General features: G+C 48.9%; 1 protein-coding gene across 3 annotated transcripts in view; it reads right to left on the bottom strand.

The window, feature by feature from the left end:
• The window catches only part of PRRC2C (proline rich coiled-coil 2C), a 1,321,979-nt gene that overhangs the window by 839,164 nt on the left and 460,118 nt on the right, over nt 1-22,697 (bottom strand). The gene's annotated exons all lie outside the window — the stretch shown is intronic.

The following is a 22,697-nucleotide window of genomic DNA, read 5'->3' on the forward strand; positions in this document are numbered from 1 at the left end:
GACGGCCTACGGCTGCCTGAGTCATATGCAGACTATTACGTAGGCTAGATGTAGCGTTGCTGCAGTACGCAGTCAGGCTCGTGGTCGCGCATTTGTCATGGGTTGGGTGTTCAAGACGCCGCCGGTCCTCAGGGATGTCGGCTGAATGGCTGTGTTATTGCTCTTGAGGGGACAAGCCCGTTTGGCAACTTTTGGCTTTTGTATAGTGTACGCCGGGCTACTGCCCTATGTTTCTCCTATATTGTCAATAAAGGTTTTTGAAACTTAAAAAAAAAACGCAATTAGATACTTTGAGGATTACTTTTCTAACCACAGGACAGGATCCTGGATTCAGTCCCGGGACATTTACTGTAAACAGTTGAGTAAAAGCATTTTGGTTACAGTAATGGTTTTTAAGCAATATTTTGATATTTTAAAAGTTGACACTTTGAAACTTTTTCTCATAGAATCACCAATGTTATCCTATTGAAGGAATTTCACTTAGCAGGTAAGTGGGGTTATTGTTACTTTTTCTAACTCGGTGTTGGATCCTGGATCCAGCACTGGGCCACCACCTGTTAACAGTTGAAAGAATGTGGTTTGGTTATACAGGCGATTTTTAACGAATATTTGTAAGTTTGCAAAATCGACAATTAGAAACTTTTTCATCAAAAACCAGGCAACGTTATCCTATGGAAGGAAATGCAAGTTGCAGGTAAATTAGGTTCTCGTTACTTTTGTAATCCAGTGCTCGACACCTAGGTTCAGAACTGGGCCATCTATCTAAAACAGGTAAGTAATTACGTTTTTACAGTTGGTTCGATTTTTAAAAGTATTTGTAGTTTGTAAAAATCGACAAAAGAAATTTCACAGAAAAACAGTCAATGGTTTCCTATGGAAGAAAATTGAGTTAGCGGTAAGTATGGTTTGTAATTACTTTTCAGGGTCAGTGCTGGGCACCAAGATCCAGCACTGAGATCTCTCCTAATAGCAGGTGAATATTTCCGTTTTAGTTACTCGGTTGAGTTTAGGTGAATATTTTAAAGTTTAGAAACTCCACACTTAGAAGAATTTCCAAGTGAAACCAGTCAATGTTACCCTACGGAAGAAAGGAATATGCTACTTACCAGTATGCATCTGTTCTTGGCATGTAGAGCTGCAGAGCCACACACTTAGGATAGTAGATCACCATCTGGTGTTGGGCTCGGATGCTTGCAGGTTGTTGTTGTCTTCGGAAGTCGTCTTTGGTCACGAGATAGGCGACTCCTCCCTTCGACTACAGTGCGCATGGGCATCTACTCCATCCTCAGATTGTTTTTCGCCATGATGGGAAATGGAGTTTGGAGAAGAGAGAGCGATGTCCATGTGTGATGTCTAAGTAAGACAATGCTGGAACAGATGCAGGTTCCGGGGAGGTGGGTGGGCGTGTGTGGCTCTGCAGCTCTACATGCTAAGATCAGATGCATACTGGTAAGTAGCATATTCCGTTCGAGGCATATGAGCTGCAGATCACACACTTAGGATAGACTATATAGCAGTGTCTCCCCTAGCGGTGGTCACCTGTATCAGTTGCAGCAGTTTGGAATAAAGTTTTAAGGACAGCCTGACCCACAGAAGCTTGTTGTTTCGCTTGCACGTCAACACAATAGTGTTTAGTGAAGGTGTGTGTTGTAGACCATGTGGCTGCCTTACAAATATCTTCTAAGGGAATGTTTCCTAAGAATGAAATGGAAGCCCCTATTTTGCGTGTGGAATGCGCTCTAGGGGGAACTGTTAGTGTGCGTTTAGCCTTGTGGTAGCATATTTGGATACATTTAAGTATCCACCTGGCTATTCCGGATTTGGAAATGGGGTTGCCTTTATGTGGTGGAGAGAAAGCAACAAACAATGGTTTGGTTTTGCGAAAAGATTTGGTTCTATCAATGTAATAAAGCAGGGCTCTTTTAACGTCTAAGGTATGAAGAGCTCTTTCAGCTACAGAGTCTGGATTTGGGAAGAACACTGGTAGCTCGACTGATTGGTTCAGATGGAACAGAGAAATGACTTTTGGTAGGAATTAAGGATTTGTTCTAAGAACCACTTTGTTACGGTGTAGCTGTAGGAATGGTTCTTGTATGGTTAAAGCCTGGGTCTCACTTACCCTTCTAAGGGATGTGATAGCAATAAGGAACGCTACTTTCCATGTAAGGAATTGTAGTTCGCATTTATGCAGAGGTTCAAATGGGGGAGCCTTGTGAGAACAATATTTAGGTTCCACACTGGAGAGGGTGGTAATCTGGGAGGAATAATCCTTTTAACACCTTCCATGAAGGCTTTGATCGCTGGTACTCTAATGACCAGTGTTGTCGATTTTGTAAGTAGGCTGCTAATGTTGCTAGATGGAGACGTATGGATGAGTACGCTAAATTACATCTTTGCAAGTGGAGTAAGTAGCAAATGATGTTCTGGATGGATGCATCCAGTGGGCGTAAATCATTGTTAGTGCAGTAAATGGCAAATCTTTTCCATTTTGCAGCATAGCAGGCTATAGTAGTGGGCCGTCTGGCCTCTTTTATAATATTCATGCAGTCTGGTGGTAGGTTGAGGTAACCGAACTCTAGGACTTCAGGAGCCAGATCGCTAGGTTCAGTTGATGTGGATCTGGGTGACTGATTTCTCCATGGTTCTGGGTTAATAAGGACGGGAAGAGGCGCAGTTTTTGGTGTGGAACTAGAGAGAGTTCCAGCAGTGTTGTGAACCAGGGTTGACGCGCCCATGCGGGAGCTATTAGTATCAGCTTGAGAGACTGTTGCCTGAGTTTGCGTACCACGAATGGAATGAGTGGGAGAGGCGGAAAAGCGTACGCAAATCTGCCTGACCAGTTCATCCATATTGCATTGCCCTTCGACTGTGGGTGGGGAAACCTGGCGGCGAAGGTTGGGCATCTTGCGATTGTGTGTGGCGAACACGTCTATGTCTGGTTGGCCCCATTTGTGGAAGAATGGGAGTAGGACTTGTGGGTGTAATTCCCATTCGTGGATCTGTTGAGTTTGTCGACTCAACAGGTCGGCAATCTGATTGTGAACTCCTGGAAGGTGTTCTGCTAGCAGGTATATGTTCTGGGGAATGGCCCATCTCCAAATGTTCTGTGCGAGCTGGGACAGCTGGAGAGAATGTGTGCCACCTTGTTTCTGTATGTAATACACGGCCGTCATGTTGTCCGTCCGGATAAGGACAGTTTTCTTCTGGAGATGCAATTGGATTGATTTTAGAGCTAGGAATACTGCCAGTAGCTCCAGGTAATTGATATGGAGCCCTTTCTGTTGAGTGGTCCATGTGCCCTGAGTGGTGTGCGTTAGGAGATGGGCTCCCCATCCTGTGAGAGATGCGTCGGTTGTCAGCACTATTTGTGGAAGAGGCTCTAAGAACGGCCGCCCTTTGGACAGGTTTATAGTGTTCCACCATTTTAGAGAGCGATGTGAGCGGCTGTCCACCAACCCCAGATCTGCCAGTTGTCCGTGAGCCTGATTCCACTGACGTGCTAGACATTCTTGCAAGGGACGCATTTGAAGTCTTGCATAAGGCACAATGAAGATGCATGACGCCATCATGCCTAGGAGTTGCATGAACACTCTCGCTGGAAGAGAGTGGTGGGGTTGAAATTTTGCGATCAGAGCTTGTATTTTGGCTATCCTGGCTGGGCTGGGATATGCTAGTGCTTTGGAGGTATTTATGGTGGCTCCCAGATATTGATGTATGCGGGAGGGTTGGAGATTAGATTTGGGATAGTTTATTGTGAATCCCAAGTTGTGTAAGATTTGAATAGTTTGGTGAGTGTGTAGGATGCAGTTGTTGAATGAATTGGCTTTTATGAGCCAATCGTCTAGATATGGGAAGACATGAATTTGTTGTCTCCTGAGATGCGCTGCTACTACTGCTAGGCATTTGGTGAATACTCTGGGCGCAGTTGTTACCCCGAATGGAAGGACTGTAAACTGATAGTGTTGTCCGTCCACCACAAATCTTAGATACTTCCTGTGAGCAGGATGCATGGGGATGTGAAAATAGGCGTCCTTGAGGTCTAATGTGGCAAGGAAATCGCCTTGTTGTAGTAGTGGGAGTACTTGTTGAAGAGTGATCATATGGAAATGATCTGGGTTTATGTACTGATTTAGGAGTCTGAGGTCCACTATTGGTCTGAGCGTCTCGTCCTTTTTGGGGATTAGGAAGTGCAGTGGGTATACCCCTGTACCCTGATGTTGTAAGGGAACTGGTTCTATGGTGTGTTTTTGAAGCAATGAGAGAACTTCTTGTTTGAGGAGCGTAAGATGGTCTGGTGACATGGAACACTGCTTGGGTGGTATGTGTGGAGGGGTAGTGGTGAGTTCCAGGCAGTAACCATACTGGATAATTTGTCTTACCCACTTGTCTGTTGTGATGGAGTTCCAGACCGGTAGGAACTGTTTGAGTCTTCCCCAGACTGGAGTGGAATGGTCTGGGGGAAGTGGAGGAAAGTCACTGTTTTGTGGCGGGAGAGGTACGAGTGTTGGTACTACCTCAACCTCGTCCCTTGATGTTTCCTCTATATCCTCCTCTAAAATATCCTCTACTGGGGGATGTTTGTGTAGAGGGTTTGAATGTGGAGGAGGTGTCTGCTCCAATGTTTTTGGAGGCTCCTCTGTAGAAGGAGCGTCGAAAAGGAGTCATGTGGTTGTGGAGACTGCAATGCTCCCATGGATTTAGCAGTCTCGGTGTCTTTTTTCATTTTCTCAAGTGCAGTGTCTACTGCTGGTCCAAACAGTTGTTCTTGATTAAATGGTTGGTTAAGTATAGTAGTTTGTACTGCATGGCATCTAAGGAGTACGCTTGTGTTTATTACCCTAGAGGCAGTGTCTGCGGCGTCAAGTGCACATTTAATTGAGGCATTTGAGATAAGTTTTCCCTCTTGTATAAGGTCATTTGCCTGGGCCTTGTATTGGTCTGGTAGGTGTTGTATCGGGTCTTCTAACTGATCATAGTGAGCCCTATCGTAGCGTGCTTATAGGGCTTGGGTGTAGGCGATACGCCAATGATTAGCGGCTTGTGCTGCTACTCTTTTGCCCGATGCCTCTAATAGTTTGGATTCCTTGTCGGGGGGCTGTGCATCTCCCGTAGTTTGGGAGTTGGCGCGTTTCCTTGCGTTGGAAACTACCAGAGAATCCAGAGGAAGCTGCCCTTTGATGTAACAAGGATCTTCTGGGGCAGGTCTATATTTTTTCTCAATTCTTGGGTTGAGTACCCTGGCCCGTACGGGGTCTTTAAATACTTCTGTGGCGTGTTTTATGACCCCTTTAATCATGGGTAAAATTTGAACCGACTTCTGAGACTGTTCAAGTGTCTAAGAGGAAGTCTTCCTCGGGTGCATCGGAGTGCATGGTGACGCCATGGTAAAGTGCTGCTCTGTGTACTAGTTGTCCAAACCCCAGGTGGTCATCTGGAGGTGATGGTTTGGAGGGATATGGTGTAGGGTCAGGCATATCTGGTAGAGGGTATGCCCAGTCGTCCAATGGTACGGTATCTGGATTTGTGAACGGATCATTAAGATAATCGGGATCACCCCCTCCCCCTAGGTCGTCGTCATCATCCTGTGGGGGTGGTGTATGTGATGGAGATGGTAGAGGTAATGGTGGTGTAGGCAGAGAGGGTGGGGTAGGAGGTGGTACAGGAGAGGAAGGAGGAATTGGTGATGTTGCAGAGTCCTTCTTTATAGGAACTGGGGCAGGTGTTGTATCCGGTTTTAGTTTCCTACAAGGTACAGCAGTGACATGTCCAGTTTTTGGATTAATATAGATCCTTTTTAGGTCTCGCGAGCCAAAGGCTCGAAGAGACATTTTATATGTGGGATTTTCAAAGTGCTACCCATAGTCTTTTGGCTGGCCTAAACCTTGAGTGTACGATCACATGCACGTGCACAGCTGCTCCTCTGCTCATTGCATTCCCCCCTCCCTTCTCACCCAGCCCTTTGATGCTCTGCTCCATTACTTTCACTTTCGCCACTTTGACCCTTGGATTCCCCCCTCCCTTCTCACCCAGCCCTTTGATGCTCTGCTCGCATCTCCCTCCTCCCTGGGCGTGAAGGGAGACAGAGCCATCCTGCTTGATTAATGGCTTTGCATTCCCATGTGTTCCCGTAGTAAACATGCCCGAGGCCCCAGCCGAGCACAAGGCTCACGGAGACATTCTCTTTACCTCCGTTAGTCCCTTATCTCCATTTCCTTCAGAAGCTCCTGCTTTCCCTACCTTTCTGCCCAGCGATTTGCTTGTTATTTTTGGAGCTTTATATAGCGCAAACTAGACCCCACACATCGGGTATCCGAGCGCTTTACATGAGCACCAGTTTTGTTACAGATTGACACATTAATTTTTGTTACATCGTCCTTGCCGAGACTCGAACCCGGTTCCCCCGCTCCGAGGTCCACCGCTCTAACCCTAAGGCTACATGCTTATGTTAGCCCCATACAATCATTGGGGCACCCTATAGCAGCAACTCTATTAAGAGCACCCTTTTGTTACCCCTTCATTTTACCTGCACATTGTTTCCCAAAAGTTGTACCAATTGTAGGGAGCCTGAGGATGCGGGGAAACCATCAGCACAAATTAACAATTTCCAGGGTCCATCCTCAACTTTCCTGCATCCCTTCAAGGTTCAGTCAACTTGTTTTAATTTGCGGCAGAGACGGCGGCGCCGAAGTGGTTTCTTCGGAGAGTGCGGGCGGAGCCGTCCGGTTGGGCTAGTTGCGGATCGTGTTGGTTTGTGTATCTCGAAGGCACCTCTCACCTACAGCAGCTTCGGGACGCACTGCCAGGAGCCCTGAGCCGCGAAACGACGCCCTAAACGTCTATTCGCTATGTCGGTTTATATGCAAATGTTTACGCGAGTGCCGTGGGTAATGCTGCCCTGGTAAGTTAAAGGAGCCACAGAGCTGCATGTACTCTTGTAAACACCCCACTCAAAGAGCGTTGTAGTTTATTAGGACGAGCGAGACAGAAAATTATCGCGACCAAATACATTCATCGTTCCACCACGCACTTTTCTCCTGTTAATCCTTTTGCTTTATGTTGGATTTTTGAGGATTGTCTGCCTGGCGGTGTGTTCGAAAAGAAAAGCTGCATGCAGTTTGTATTGTGAAGAAAACTTTCCAAAAGTTAGAACATAGATACATTTTTTTGAGGGGAGAGCTTAGAGCTGAAATATCTATCTCGGTACTCTTTTCTAGTTTTAAGGCTATGTTTCACGGCCATTGCTGCTATAGACTGCCCGCCCTAGGTTTTTGCACAACACTAATGCGATTGTGAGGGAGTTCGATGTCGTTAAGAACCAGGCGCGCAACACCCATTGGACTCAAAGGGCTTCAGCTCCTGCCCCCCCCTCCCGCCGTGTGTGGCAGCCCGGGATGAGACACCTTCCCGGGCAAAAAAGCAGCCGCACCCGAGCACTTCACAGGTCTTTAAAAGACCATTTGCATGTTAATGAGGCCTCGCTGTTGTTTCACCCCTTCTAAGAGCCCCTGCAGCTCCACTCTGCCTATTGCTTACAGTTCAGCCCCCCCCCCCCCCCCCCCCCCCGCCCGAAATTTGGCTCTAGTTGCGCCTCTGTGAAGAACTAATTGGAACTTATTTCTGCTTGTTTGCAGTACATTGAACAATTTTCACAGCTCGGACGCTCTTATTTTTAAGTTCAACCAACTTTTCTGTTTACATTCGGACTGAACACGGCTCTCTTCGGGGTCCATTATTTTCCATGTGCTACTGGTGCCCACTGGATGCGTTTAAATAGTAATTTGTGTAACTTTATCGTCCCGGCCCTGGCACTTTTCACTTAACCCTGCCATCAGTCAGTCTACTGTATTGTAGAATTTGTGTAGCGCTTTCCTGCCCGTTGATATTCTCTGTGCGCTTTCTGCTAGGTGGAATGTGCAGCTCCTCCGCTTGTGTATGCACGGTAGAGTGTTTATTAGCACAGTTTATGTGGGAAGTATTTCGGTGACAAGCCTCGGGCCAGGAGATGTGCTCGAGACCTGATGCAACCGATCTCCGCAGCACAACTTTCTTGGGGAACTCGAAACCCTTCCTTTCAGTTGTACATTATAACTTCATGCATATCTTTACCAGTAATGTTGGCATGTTATTGCGAATATTGTTAGGAATGTCACATTATCGGTCGGACAAACATTGATAATGTTGGGAATCGCAAAGAATGACTAAAATGTACTCCATAGGAGTGAGCAGAACCTCCAATAAGCATAAAGCAAACAGGAGGGCAGTATTGTACAGCAGCATTTGTATAGCGCTTACTCCCCGTATATGAGGCACTAAAGCGCTTAATTCGCCCTGATGTCAAGCTTCACCTATACCAGAGCCTCTACTGGGAGTGTTTTCTTGTCGTGTGTGATGACCACGAGGTGCACCTACAGTCTTATGGGATGCAGCGCCTGGAGGTGTGATGGGGGAGGGTTTGTGTGATAGAGACACACGCAAATTATAAGGACTCACCAGCTTAGCCATGGGGGCAGCGGGATGCTGTGGGCACGGTCACCAAAACCGGGGGTAAATCACAAAAGAGCCAACAATACATATGCCGGGCGGAGCGGATGTTGAAGGAACAAAAGGACACCTGCGAGCTAAGGATGGGAATTGGTGACCTAACCAGAAGTCGTGTACCATTTTTCTTTATTTATTCAAGTGTTTTTTTTTTTTTAAGATGGGGATATTGTTAACTACTGAATACATACACCCCATGATGTAGGGAGGAAGTGAAAGAGCAATTGAGACCTGATACCCGAGCAGAAACTACACAAACTTTAGACCAGTTATCTCTTAACAGGCTGAGGTACAGATTAGCACAAAGGCAAATAATTATGCCAGCGAGGTCCTCCCAGGACTGGAAACAAGCATCCTAGGACCGGTTTCGGGGTTTCACCCCTCTTCCGCCAGGATAGCTTGATTCCAGTGGCATGGAGCGCACGGGACCCACGTCTGGGCATACCCGTCCCACTCGGGGCGACAAATGCAACAAGCATTTGCAATGCAATAGGTCTCGCATTTACGCGAGTTTGAGCTGTTGGCATTGTAAATGATAATGCCTTTTATTTTTGTTCTAGTTTTAAAAACCTAAATAAAAGGCTTTGTCATTTACAATGCCAATAGCTGAAACCCGCGTAAATGCGAGACCTATTGCATTGCAAATGCTTGTTTGTGTTGGATCTGGGTGGAAAAGTTCTTGGTCTTCAGGAACAGACTTTGGCGCCGGTTTTTTCTGTTCCGATCGAGGTTTTTGGTGATCGGTAGAGTCTTTGGCTTTAGGAGGTGTATTATAGTCCTTATCGGTGGTTTCGGCGCCGATGAAGGTTTCGGTGCCGAAGTTGAGTCTTTGAGCTTGGGAGCGTTCGGTGCCGGTTTGTCTATGGGCCGCGGTGTTTTCGGCGCTGAAGGCGCCGGAGCCGGTTTCGGTGCCGAGAGGTCTTGTGTCTTCGGTGCCGAAGGTGCCTGTGGCACAATGATATGTGGTTTGCTCGGGCCCGAGCCACTGGAAGGCTTGTGTTTCTTCGGAGCCGAGCCCGAAGGCGGGGCTACTGAAGGGTGTTTTCGGTCTCGACTGGGGCCAGCTGGTGAAGTCTTGACCAATGCCTTTGGAGGGGTTGGGGTAGGGGCAGTGGTACTCACGCTTTGCCCCAGAGTAATGGGGTCGTCTGAGTCGTCTGCTTCTGAGATAATTTGAAGTTCCTTGGAATCTTCTTCCGGGACATCTAGACCCTCTTCGAAGATGTTTTCTGGTTCCGGGGCTGGTCTTTGTGCCATGATATGGCGTCCAGCTCTTCGATCCCGAATGGTCTTTTTGGATCGAAATGCGGCGCAGGCTGGACAGCTGGACTCGTCGTGTTCCGGCGACAGGCACAGGTTGCAGTCGCCCGCTTCGACGTCCGGAACCGGTCCGATGAATTCGATGTCGAGTGAAGTTGCCTCGATGTCATTTTGTAAAAGTTTTTCGCTTCGAAAGCTTGTTTTTGAAGTTTTCTACCGGAGTGGAAAACTTACATCCGAACCCAATGGCGGAAAAAAACAAACTGAGGATGGAGTGGATGCCCATGCGCACTGTAGTCCAAGGGAGGAGTCACCTATCTCATTACCAAAGACTTCTTCCGAAGACAACAACAACCTGCAAGCATCCATGCCCAACTCCAGATGGCGATCTACTATCCCAAGTGTGTGATCTGCAGCTCATATGCCTCGAACAGAGTTATCGGCTTTTCGGTAACTACTTGACTGGCAGAGCTAAGGTTCTGGGCATAGACTCAGGGGTCTCCCAGGGTCAGGTCAGTACAGTGGTTACACCCTCAGCGGCACAGGGGCAGCCGGGTGCAGAGTTAGTTAGGCCCAATGTTCTCCTATGGGAGGCAGGGGGCCCTTGGTTGGGGGCTGCTGGCTAGCAGGCCACACGGCTGTGGGAGCTGGGCTCCTGGTCACTTGCTCAGGGCAAGTGGGGAAGTAGAGTAGAGTAGGGATTGCACTGCCAGGTGCACTCGGGCGGCTGGGTGCAGGGTGCTTTTGAGCCTTCGGGCGCTCAATGGATTGCAATGGAGAAGCTCAAAAACGAACAAAGGCTGCAAGTTCGGGGATGAAGATTCTTGAGGTGTGACCACCACTTCGAGAGCTAAGTTGGGTAGCTGGAGGATAGGTAGGCACCCAGGAGTTGGGCCAGGGGGCCGCAGGGCGCCGGGGTGCCTTTTGGTGTCGGAAATCTTACCCTCGGCTGGTCGCGGTTGGAGGGGTCCCTGGTTCTGAGGCTGCAGGCGTCATCAGGAGCATCGAGGTGGGTCCTTGGGTGCTGGATTCGAGGTCACAGTCGCCAGGGGGACGTCCTCTGGGTCTTTGTTCACTCCAGCACAGGCCAGGCTTGGCAGGTGCAGAGTGTGCAGGGTTCGGGGTTCATGACTGAGGCCAGGGGTCAGTAACCGGCTTTGAGCAGTACCACTGCTCTAAGAGTCCCAGTTGCTTAGAGTCACAAGGAAGCCAGGTCGTCCAGGGTATGGGAGGTTGCTGGCCACTGGAGATGCTGCAGTTTAGCAGGAGCAGGTTCGAGGGTCGACAGGCCGGTAGGGCTGGGGCCAACACAGTTGGTGTCTTCCTCTTGTGAGCAGCTGCACGGCAGGTCTTCTGGTATCTTAATCTTCTTTGCTGGAATCTGGATCTAAGGAAGGAAGGTTCAGGGTGCCCGTAAACACTAAATTTAGGGGTGTTACAGGTAGGTAAAGGGCAGGGACCACTGGGTCCCTGTCCTGGGGTGGGTACACCCCCTATACTGCCACTCTCCTGTGGGAGGGGGGCAGTGGCCTAGTCCTGATTGGGCAGGGCTCCCAATCTTGAAGATGGCGAGAGCCCGGAGATGTTCGTCACCTCGCCTCCACCACCTGAGGGGTGGGGTTGGCAGAGGTTGGCACACCCCCTCTCCTTGCTTGGGTTTCCGGACAGTATTCCCGCAGGATTGGGGGATTAGAACCGGTAGGGGCCAGTTGCTGAGTACAGCAAGTGGCCTGGAGAACCTCACAAAGGCGGCATGCCTTTGACGAGTCGCCTGCCCATCCTGGGGGAGGAGACCTAGCACCTCGCCCAGGATGTGCATTGTTGCAGACCCAGGAGAGCGGATGGCTCTCTACCCAGGGGTCCAGCAACTTGTCTGCTGTGTGGCAGCCTAGGCAGCCCCTCAGACAAGACGTGGATTGTAGGTTAGGTTCAGGGGGCATCTCTAAGTTGACCTCTGTCATGCATTGTACATTAAATCCTGCACTGGCATCAGTGCGTGTTTAATGTGTTGAGAAGTTTGATAAACTTCTCAATCAGTGGAGCCATCATGGTGCTGTGGAGTTCGTGTTGACCATCTCACAGCACCATATACTCTTGATGGCACCACTGCACTTACAGGGCCCAGGAATGGACCTGGGTACTGTAGGGGCACAGTGCTCATGCACCTTTACGCACACCACTTGCATAGGGCACCCAGCTAGAGGGGTGGCTGATGTATGCCAGGGCAGTGTATGTTGTGGGCATGGCACACAGGGATGTGTGCCAGGTCGACTGTTTTGTTCGGTACCCAGACACTCAGCCTGCAAGGGCAGTGTGTGTACAGGGCCTCTAAGGGTGGCACAGTAAGTGCTGCATCCCTTAGGGGCCTTCTCTGGTCACAAGGCCCTGGGTAACTAGTGAACCATTTACCAGGGGCTGACATGTGGCCAGGGTTTGCCAATTTGGGATTTCGGTTTCAGCTCAGTTTTTAGGGAAGGAACATAGGCCCTGGGTACCTGATTGGCAGGAGCCCAGGGCACACTCAAAGTACATTCAGCAAAAAGTGGGGGCATACCATGCAAGAAAGATGACACTTTCTCTCACTGTCGCGGCTCACATAGTTTCCGAAGCGTCTCGCATTGCTGGAGAAGAGGATCGACGTCGCATCAGACGCAGCCGCATAACTGGGTAGCGTGTCGCAGGGCCTGTCGCGGCTCGCATCGTGCAGCACCAAGAAAAAGACGCCATCTTTGTTTCTTTGCACCAGATCTTCACCATCCCTGCAACACTTTTGTTGCATTGAGTTACGCATCTTAAGGTACATTGACTCAAAGTGTCGCATTTTAACATGTAAAGAGAACTAAGCTAATTCTACCATTTTAAGTACAGCATTATGGATTTGTCGTTTGTGGTCTTGTGATAAGTCTATATAAAGAATACTTATTTTTTATATAACTGGTGTGGTGTCCATCTGTAGTGCTGTCACTTGATTACTGTATGTGTTCGCAAATACTTTACACGCTGCCTCCGAGATAAGCCTGTCTGCTCATGCCAAGCTACCAAGGGGGTGAGCAGGGGCAATTTTAGGAGTGTACCCCCTTACCCTGACTAGAAGCAAGGGTCCCTATTTGTCACAAGTACCTACCTATGCCAACTTGTGAGTAAGTGCCACCTTTCTTGCATGGTATGCCCCCACTTTTTGCTGAATTGCTGAATGTACTTTGACTGAGTGTGCCCTGGACTCCTGCCTATGAGGTGCCCAGGGCCTATGTTCCTTCCCTAAAAACCTCAAACCCAAATTGGCAAACCCTGGCCACATGTCAGCCCCTGGTAAATGGTACCCTAGGTACCCAGGGCCTTGTGACCATGGACGGCCTCTAAGGGCTGCAGCTCTCATTGTGCCACCCTTGGAGGCCCTGTAACCCATACACACACACACACACACACTGCCCTTGCAGGCTGACTGTCTGGGTACAAGACAAAACAAAGTCGACATGGCACACATCCCTGTGTGCCATGCCCACCACCTACACTGCCCTGGCATACATCAGCCACCCATCTAGCTGGGTGCCCTATGCCAGTGGTGTGGGCACAGGAGCATGAGCCCTGTGCCCCTACAGTACCCAGGCCCATTCCTGGGCACTGTAAGTGCAGTGCTGCCATTTAAGAGTACATGGTGCTGAGAGCTCGTCAAACACGAACTCCACAGCACCATAATGGCAACACTGAAGACTGAGAAGTTTGGTATCAAACTTCTCAGCACATTAAACCCACACTGATGCCAGTGTGGGATTTAATGTACCAAGCACCCCAGAGGGCATCTTAGAGATGCCCCTTGAAACCTATCCCACAACCCACGTCTGGACTGAGAGGTTGCCTAGGCTGCCACACAGCAGACATATTGCTGGACCCCTGGGCAGGAGAGCCCCTGCTCTCCTGGGCCTGCAACATTGCACATCCTGGGCGAGGTGCTAGGTATCCTCCCCCAGGATGGACAGGGGGAAGCTTTAAAGGCATGCCGCCTCTGTGAGCTTCCCCAGGCCACTTGCAACCCCCTCTCTGGAGGGAAGCCTGGCCGGAAACCCCAAATAAGGACAGGGGATGTGCCAGGGGCACCCTGAACCTTCCTTCCCCAGATTCCAGAATACAAGGAAGAGCAAGAAAAAAGACGACCTGCCCAGCAGCTGCTAAGAAGAGAAAAACACCAACTACTTTGGCCCAAGCCCTACCGGCCTGTCGACCCTCGAACCTGCTCCTGTTACAAACTGGCAACTCGTGTGGCTAGCAACCTCACAAACCCCGGAGGACCTGGCTACCGTCTGGCTCTAAGCACCTGGGACTCCCATGAGCAGAGGCTCTGCTCAAACTCAGCATCTAATCCCAGGCATCAGCCTGGAACCCTGAACCCTGCACCAGGCAAGCCTGGCCTGTGCCGGAGTTAACAAAGACCACGAAGATGACCCCACAGCGACTGTGACCCCGAGTCTGGCACCCAAAGACTTCCCTTGACGCTCCTGACGCCTGCAGCCTAACAACCAGGTACACCCCAACCACGATCAACAGAGGGTAAGATTCCCCGACAAAAAAAGGCACCCTTACACCAGGCGCCCTGCGGCCCCCTGTGCCAAACTCCTGGGTACCTACCTATCCTCCAACTACCCAACTTACCTCTCGAAGTGGTGGTGGCACCTGAAGAATCTTCATCCCAGTGCTTGCAGTCTTTTTCAAAACCGGAGCTTTCCCATTGAAATCAATTGAGTGCCCGACGGCTCAAAGGCACCCTGCACCCGGCCGCCCAAGTGGCCCTGACAGTGTAATCTTTGCACCTATCTACTTTCCCATGTGCCCTGAGCAAGTGACTAGGAGCCCAGCTCCCACAGCCACGTGGCCTGCTAGCCAGCAGCCACCAACCAAGGCCACCCTGCCTCCCATAAGAGAACATTGGGCCTAACTCTCTCTGCACCCGACTGCCCCTATGCCGCTGAGGGTGTAACTACTGTATCTACCTGACCCTGGGAGACCTGACCCCTCCCACCCTCCCCCCCCCCCCCCCCCGAGTCTGTGCCCAGGACCTTAACTTTGCCAGTCGAGTACTTACCTTACAGCCGATAACTCAATTTTCTCCATAGGGTAACATTGACTGGTGTCTTCTGAAATTTCTTCAGAGTGTGGAGTTTTCAAAACTTAAAATATTCACCAAAAATCAGCCGAGTAACGAAAACGAAAATACTCACCTGCTATTAGGTGAGCTCCCAGTGTTGGATCTTGGTGCCCAGCACTGACCATGAAAAATATTCATAACCATACTTACCAGTAACCCAATTTTCTTCCATAGGAAATCATTGACTGTTTTTCTGTGAAATTTCTTCTAAGTGTCGATTTTTGCAGACTTTAAATATTCCTTAAAAATCGTATAAATTGTAAAAACGTAATTACTTACCTGTCTTGGATAAAGGTTCCAGTACTGAGTCTAGGCACCCAGTACTGGATTACAAAAGTAACGAGAACATACTATACCTGCAACTTGCATTTTCTTCCATAGGGAATCATTGACTGAGTTCTATCAAATTTCTTTTAAGTGTCAACTTTTAAAATAGCAAAATATTACTTAAAAATCCTACTAGTGACTAAGTCGACTTTAATCACTTGTTTCTAAGAACTGTCCCAGGACTAATTCTAGGATCCAGTCCTGGAATTACAAAAGTAATCTTGAGAGTAATCTATTGCAAATAACCTAAAACTTCCATTGAACTCAGTGCATTATTGTGTTTAAACTGTGTTGCCTATTGCAACAACTTGTAAATATCTACAAAAGCCAATTGCATATTGCAAAAGTATTTACCTAAAGCATCTCATTCTGAGAAAGTATATTTTAATACCTGTTGCTGGTTCTAAAATAAAACAAGCATATATTTTTTATATATAAACCATTGGCCTAGAGTTCAGTTATTGAGTGTGTGAGACCATTTGCTGACTGTGTGTGTACAACAAATGCTTTACACTGTCCTCTGATACTGCCTTACTGCTCGACCAAGCTACCACTTTAGAGAGTAAGGTTATATCTAACTTTAGCAGTATCAGCGGACAGTGTAAAGCATTTGTTGTACACACACAGTCAGCAAATGGTCTCACACACTCTTTGAAGCACCTGGACGCATACGTTGCTGGCCATTTCAATTCATCTAGTCGAGGGCACAGTAGCCTTTTAATAGGATTACGTCGGGAGTACAAAGGGACCGATTAAGCCTTGATTGTAGGCTGAGAAGGACTTTTGGAGCTTTACACATGAGAAAGGATAAAGCAAATTTGAAATCCCAAATTTGAGACAAGAAGTTTTTTTTTTTTTCAAAAAACGACTGTTATGAAGAAATATTGTCCTGATGAAGTTCTTTGTAAAAGAACGAAACGTGTTGGCTGCCTACAAATCGTTAAAATTGAAAGAAGAATAAAGAGAAATATTTGAATGATACAGTACTTGATGGACATTCATATAATTACTGTTTTTTTGACTGGATAAAGTGGTGCAACCTACAGTGGGTTTAAGTTTGTTTTGATCTTGTGAATCACCCTCTGGAAACAGCAGGGGTAGTGGAGTTGCACACTACGTTAGCAAAGATAGCCTTTTTATCCAATTTGAAATATAAGAGGGTAAGCAGGAAAAGTCCTGAGAGAGGTGTGACCCAAACCCTCTAGTATTTGTAGTTGAGTTGTTTCCTTTTGGTTCTAAGTAAAGTTAGATACAACCTTACTCTCTAAAGTGGTAGCTTGGTCAAGCAGTAAGGAATATGCTACTTACCAGTATGCATCTGTTCTTGGCATGTAGAGCTGCAGAGTTGTACACTTAGCATAGATCGCCATCTGGTGTTGGGCCCGGATGTTTGCAGTTTGTTTTTCTTCTTGGACAGTCTTTGGAAGTCACGAGTTTGGTGACTCCTCCTTCGGTCCGTACTGCGCATGGGCTTCGGCTCCATCCTCAGATTGTTTTTCGCCAACAGGGAAATGATGGAGCGTAGTAATAACAGTGAGAAACCCATGTGTTGTATCTAAATAAGATGTACTGGAACGGATACAGGTAGCCGGGGAGGCGGGTGGGCGTGTACAACTCTGCAGCTCTACATGCCAAGAACAGATGCATACTGGTAAGTAGCATATTCCGTTCGAGGCATATGAGCTGCAGATTGTACACTTAGCATAGATTATATAGCAGTACCCAACCTTAGCGGCGACCACCGGTATCCGTTGCAGCTGTTTGAAAAAGTGTCTTTAGTACAGCCTGGCCCACCCTAGCTTGCTGCTTGGAATGCACATCTACACAGTAGTGTTTTGTGAAGGTGTGTGGTGTAGACCATGTGGCTGCTTTGCAGATGTCATCTAAGGGTATATTCCCTAGAAAAGCCATAGAAGCCCCTAACTTTCTTGTAGAGTGGGCTTTAGGAGGAACAGATAATGTTCTCTTTGCCTTTTGATAGCAAATTTGTATGCATTTTACAATCCACCTAGCTATCCCTGATTTCGAAATGGGGTTGCCTTTATGTGGTGGAGAGAAGGAAACGAACAATTGTTTAGTCTTCCTGAAGGGTTGCGTTCTTTGTATGTAGTATAGCAACGGCCTTTTCACATCAAGTGTGTGTAAGGCCCTTTCCGCAACAGATTGGGGTTGCGAAAAGAAGACAGGTAATTCCACTGATTGATTGAGATGGAAGGGGGAAATGACTTTGGGCAGAAACTTCGGATTTGTGCGAAGTATGACCTTGCTGTGATGCATTTGTATGTAGGGTTCCTGTATGGTGAACGCTTGTATTTCACCAACCCTTCTAAGGGAAGTGATAGCTACAAGGAAAGCTGTTTTCCAGGTGAGAAACTGTAGCTCACATTTGTGCATTGGTTCGAAGGGCGGACCCATTAGTCGTGTAAGAACTAAATTTAGATTCCATACAGGGGAAGGTGGTGCCCTGGGAGGAATTACTCGTTTAAGGCCTTCCATGAAGGCTTTAATAGCGGGCACTCTGAAGAGTGATAAATGCTGTCTGTTTTGTAGATAAGCAGCGATCGCTGCTAGGTGTAGGCGTATGGATGAATATGCCAGGTTACACCTGTGAAGATGGAGCAGATAGCATATGATGTGCTGTATGGATACATCTAGAGGGTTGATTGTATTATTACGGCAGTAAATTACAAATCTTTTCCACTTTGCGGCATAGCATGCTCTAGTGGTAGGACGTCTGGCTTCCATGATGATGTTCATGCAATCAGGGGGAAGGTTAAGGTATCCGAATTCTAAGATTTCAGGAGCCAGATCGCCAGGTTGAGCTGAGCTGGGTCCGGGTGCCTGATTTCTCCATGGTTCTGGGTTAGGAGGCATGGGGATAGGTGCAGTTTTTGATGTGGTACCACTGATAGTTGTAGTAGCGTGGTGTACCACGGCTGCCTGGCCCACGTGGGAGCTACCAGAATGAGTGTGAGGGAGTGCTGTTGTAGCTTCCTGACCACTAATGGAATTAGTGGGAGAGGTGGAAAGGCGTATGCAAATCTGCCTGACCAGTTCATCCATATCGCATTGCCCTTGGACAATGGGTGTGGGTATCTGGCGGCGAAGCTTGGGCATTTTTTGTTTTCGTGGGTGGCGAAGAGGTCTATCTGAGGATGCCCCCACTGTTGGAAGAATGGGTGAAGAACTTGTGGATGCAGTTCCCATTCGTGTAGTTGTTGCGTTTGTCTGCTGAGCAGATCTGCCATGGTGTTTTGTACGCCTGGAACGTGCTGTGCCAGGAGAAAGATGTTTTGGGGAATTGCCCATCTCCATATGCTCTGGGCTAAGCGGGAGAGCTGGGGAGAGTGTGTCCCCCCCTGTTTTTGGATATAATACATCGCAGTCATGTTGTCTGTGCGAATGAGGACTGCTTTGCCCGAAATCTGTTTTTGGAAGGATTTTAGGGCTAGAAAGATCGCCAAGAGCTCCAGATGGTTGATGTGGAGCGATTTTTGCTGTGGCGTCCATAGACCTTGCATTGTGAGGTGTAGGAGGTGCGCTCCCCAGCCGGAGAGCGATGCGTCCGCTGTTAGAATCACCTGAGGAACCGGGTCCAGGAACGGCCGCCCTTTGGAAAGGTTTGTGGTGTTCCACCACTGCAGAGAGTGATGTGTGCGGCCGTCCACCAACACCAGATCCGTCAGCTGACCCTGGGCCTGGTTCCACTGTTGTGCTAGGCACTCTTGAAGTGGACGCATGTGGAGTCTTGCATGGGGCACTATAAATATGCAAGACGCCATCATTCCAATGAGCTTCATAAACACTCTTGCTGGAAGAGAGTGTTGAGGAAGGAATGTTTTGCGTAAGGCTTGAATGCTTGTGATTCTGGCTGAGTTTGGATAGGCAATACCCTTGGAGGTGTCTATAGTGGCCCCGAGATATTGCTTTGTGTGAGATGGTATGAGGTGGGACTTTTAGTAGTTCACCGTGAAGCCTAGCTGGTGGAGCAGTTGGATGGAGCAGTTGGATGGTGCTGTTTGTATGTTGCACACATTGGTCGTAGGACGCGGCTTTTATCAGCCAGTCGTCTAGGTAAGGGAAGACGTGAATATGTTGACGTCTGAGGTGTGCTGCTACTACTGCTAGGCATTTGGTAAACACCCGTGGTGCGGTGGTGACCCCCGAAGGGGAGAACCGTGAATTGGTAATGTTGCCCGTCCACCACGAACCTGAGGTATTTCCTGTGAGAGGGGTGTATTGGAATGTGAAAGTATGCGTCTTTCAGATCCAAGGTTGTGAGAAAGTCTCCCTGGCAGAGGAGTGGGAGGACTTGTTGTAGGGTGACCATGTGAAAATGGTCTGAATGTATGTAGGCATTTAGAGGCCGGAGGTCGAGAATGGGTCTGAGGGTCCAGTCTTTCTTTGGTATTAAGAAATATAGGGAGTAGACCCCTAGATTTTGTTGATTGACGGGGACCTGCTCTATAGCGTGTTTTTGGAGGAGTGAGAGTACCTCTTGTTTGAGCAGTGTGGAATGTTCTTGAGACATTGGACGGTGCCTTGGTGGGATATTGGGTGGGGTAGATGTTAGTTCGAGACAGTACCCTGACTGAATGATTTGGGTCACCCATTTGTCCGAAGTTATGGACTCCCATGTGTGGATAAAGTCTTGTAGTCTGCCCCCGACCGGAGTGGGATGGTCTGGGGGGAGCGGAGGGGAGTCATTGTGCGGGTGGGGTGGCAGAACGGGTGTTGTTGATTTTGCCCCTGCCCTTATAGTTGTTGCCTCTGTAACCACCCCTTTGATTGCCCTTTGAAAAGGTATTTTGAGGAGGGGACTTGTAGGAGGTAGAGGCATTATCGGTGGAGGAGCCTCTGCCTGTGCCACGAAAGGACGAGCGTCGAAAGGAACGTTTAGAGGCTTGTGTTTGGAGTGCCCCCATAGACTTTGCTGTGTCTGTGTCCTTTTTCATTTTTTCCAACGCTTCGTCTACCTTTGGCCCAAAGAGAGTTTGCTGGTCAAAGGGGTGATTGAGTATGGACGCCTGGACTTCAGGCTTGAACCCCGAGATCCTGAGCCAGGCATGGCGACGAAGCAGGACACTTGTATTTATGGCTCTAGAAGCAGTGTCGGCTGCATCGAGGGCACATTTAATGGAGGTGTTTGTAATTAGTTTACCCTCCTGTATCAGGTCATGAGCCTTGCACTTGTGTTTTTCTGGAAGGTGCTGCATAAGAGCCTCTAGTTCGTCATAGTGTGCTCTGTCATATCGCGCAAGCAGTGCTTGTGTGTTTGCAATGCGCCACATGTTTGCAGCTTGGGAGGCGGTGCGTTTACCAGACGCGTCCAGAAGTTTAGATTCCTTGTCTGGCGGTGGGGCTTCTCCTGAGGATTGGGAGTTAGCCCGCTTTCTAGCTGTGGAGACAACTAGGGAATCTAGGGGAGCAGGGCCCTTAATGTATGCAGGGTCTGTGGGTGCCGCCTTGTACTTCTTCTCTATTCTAGGGTTCAGTACTCTGGCCCTGACAGGGTCTTTGAACACCTCTGTAGCGTGCTTGGTGACACCCTTAAGCATGGGTAAAATAGAAGTGGATTTGTCTTGTATGTCAAATGTATCCAGTAGGAAGTCTTCTTCCACTGGTTCACTGTGCATGTCCACCCCATGGTAGTGTGCTGCTCTCTGCACTAAATGATGAAACCCTAAGGAGTCCTCTGGAGGAGACGGCCTGGATGGGTATAGGTCGTCCTGAGGTATATCTGGTATATCAGGGTTATTGTAATCCTCCCATGGGTCTGGGGTCCCTGGTGGAGTGGGATCCATTGGGGCTTCCGCCGGGTAATTGTCCGGGTCCCCGTCATCCGGATCTGGGGATGGGGCCGGATCGTAGTGAGGTAGAGGTGGCGGAGACCTGGGAGGGGGAGGGGGTGGAGGAGGTGGAGGAGGTAGGGGAGGCGGTAGTGGGGAGGGCACTCTGAGGGGAGAAGTAGCAGAGTCCTTCCTTTTGGGAGGAGGAGGAGGAGCCGGAGTATCAAGGCGTCTTTTCTTGGTAATTAAAGTCAAAAGCCCAGTCTTTGGATCTTTGGACAGAGTCTTTTGTAAAGGGTCTGGTGTAAACAGAGCCAATGGTGCCGGATCGTCTGTCGGCACCGGTGATTTCGGAACCGAGGGTTTCGATGGTTTGTGTGCGCCATGCTTTCTTGAGGTCTCCGGGTGTTTCGGCGTCGAATGAGGTTTCGGCGCCGGGGCGTCGGTGCCGACAGATTTGTGTTTTTGTTTGGTCGGCACCGAGTGTCCAGGCTTCGGCACCGGTGGCTTCGGAGTCTAGCTGGATATTGCTTCCTTCGGTGCCGGATGCTGTTTTTCGGCACCGGGCGTCGGCTGGCTCGATCCCGAGCTGCCGTGAGACTTTGGATGCTTCGACACCGGGCCCGTAGGTGGGGTGATAGAAGCTTTGGTTTTGGTTTTGCCCAGGCCGGCAGGCGAGGGAGTAACCTGAGTCTCTTTGGTTTTCGGCGCGGGGGTGGGAGGGGGCATAGTACTCACGGCCCGCTGCGCCGGTGTAACGTCCTCCACGTCGGAGTCGTCGGCCTCGGAAGCGCTGACGACGTCTTCCTCCTGCTCGGTGTGTGTTTGCCCCGAAGCTTCGGCGCAGTCTCCGAAGATGTCCGGTGGAGCTGCAGAGGATGAGTGCGCCATGGTGCGTCGAGCTCTTCGATTTCGGATGGTCTTCTTCGATCGAAAAGACTTGCAGGCGGGGCAGTCTCTAGCCTCGTGTTCAGGAGAGAGGCAAAGGTTACACACCTGATGGAGGTCGGTGTGGGGAAACTTAGACCCACATTTTGGGCACTTTTTGAACGGAGTCCTTTCCATCGGCCAGGACCGGAGTCGAGGAGGGCCCGAAGGCCGGTGCCGATGTACGGGATGGAGAAAGTGCCGCTTCGAGAGATGAAGATGATGATCAAGAAACTCGAAGAAACGAGGATTTTCCGTCGAGGCTGGAACCGTAGAAGTTCGAAGCCGGAGCACGAAGTATCACATCCGAGCCCGATGGCGGAAAAAAAACAATCTGAGGATGGAGCCGAAGCCCATGCGCAGTACGGACCGAAGGAGGAGTCACCAAAATCGTGACTTCCAAAGACTGTCCAAGAAGAAAAACAAACTGCAAACATCCGGGCCCAACACCAGATGGCGATCTATGCTAAGTGTACAATCTGCAGCTCATATGCCTCGAACGGCAATATCAGAGGACAGTGTAAAGCATTTGTTGTACACAGTCAGCAAATGGTCTCACACACAAGAACTGAACTCTCGGCCAATTGTTTTGTATATAAAAATATATAGTTTTATTTTAGAACCACAAGTAGGTATCAAAATACTTTCTCAGAATGAAATGCTCTAGTTGAGTACTTTCAATAAGCAATAGACATTTAAAAGCAATAGTTGCAGTT

Source organism: Triturus cristatus, chromosome 4_2 (genome assembly GCF_964204655.1).
Source record: "Triturus cristatus chromosome 4_2, aTriCri1.1, whole genome shotgun sequence".
NCBI classification, from domain to species: Eukaryota; Metazoa; Chordata; class Amphibia; order Caudata; family Salamandridae; genus Triturus; species Triturus cristatus.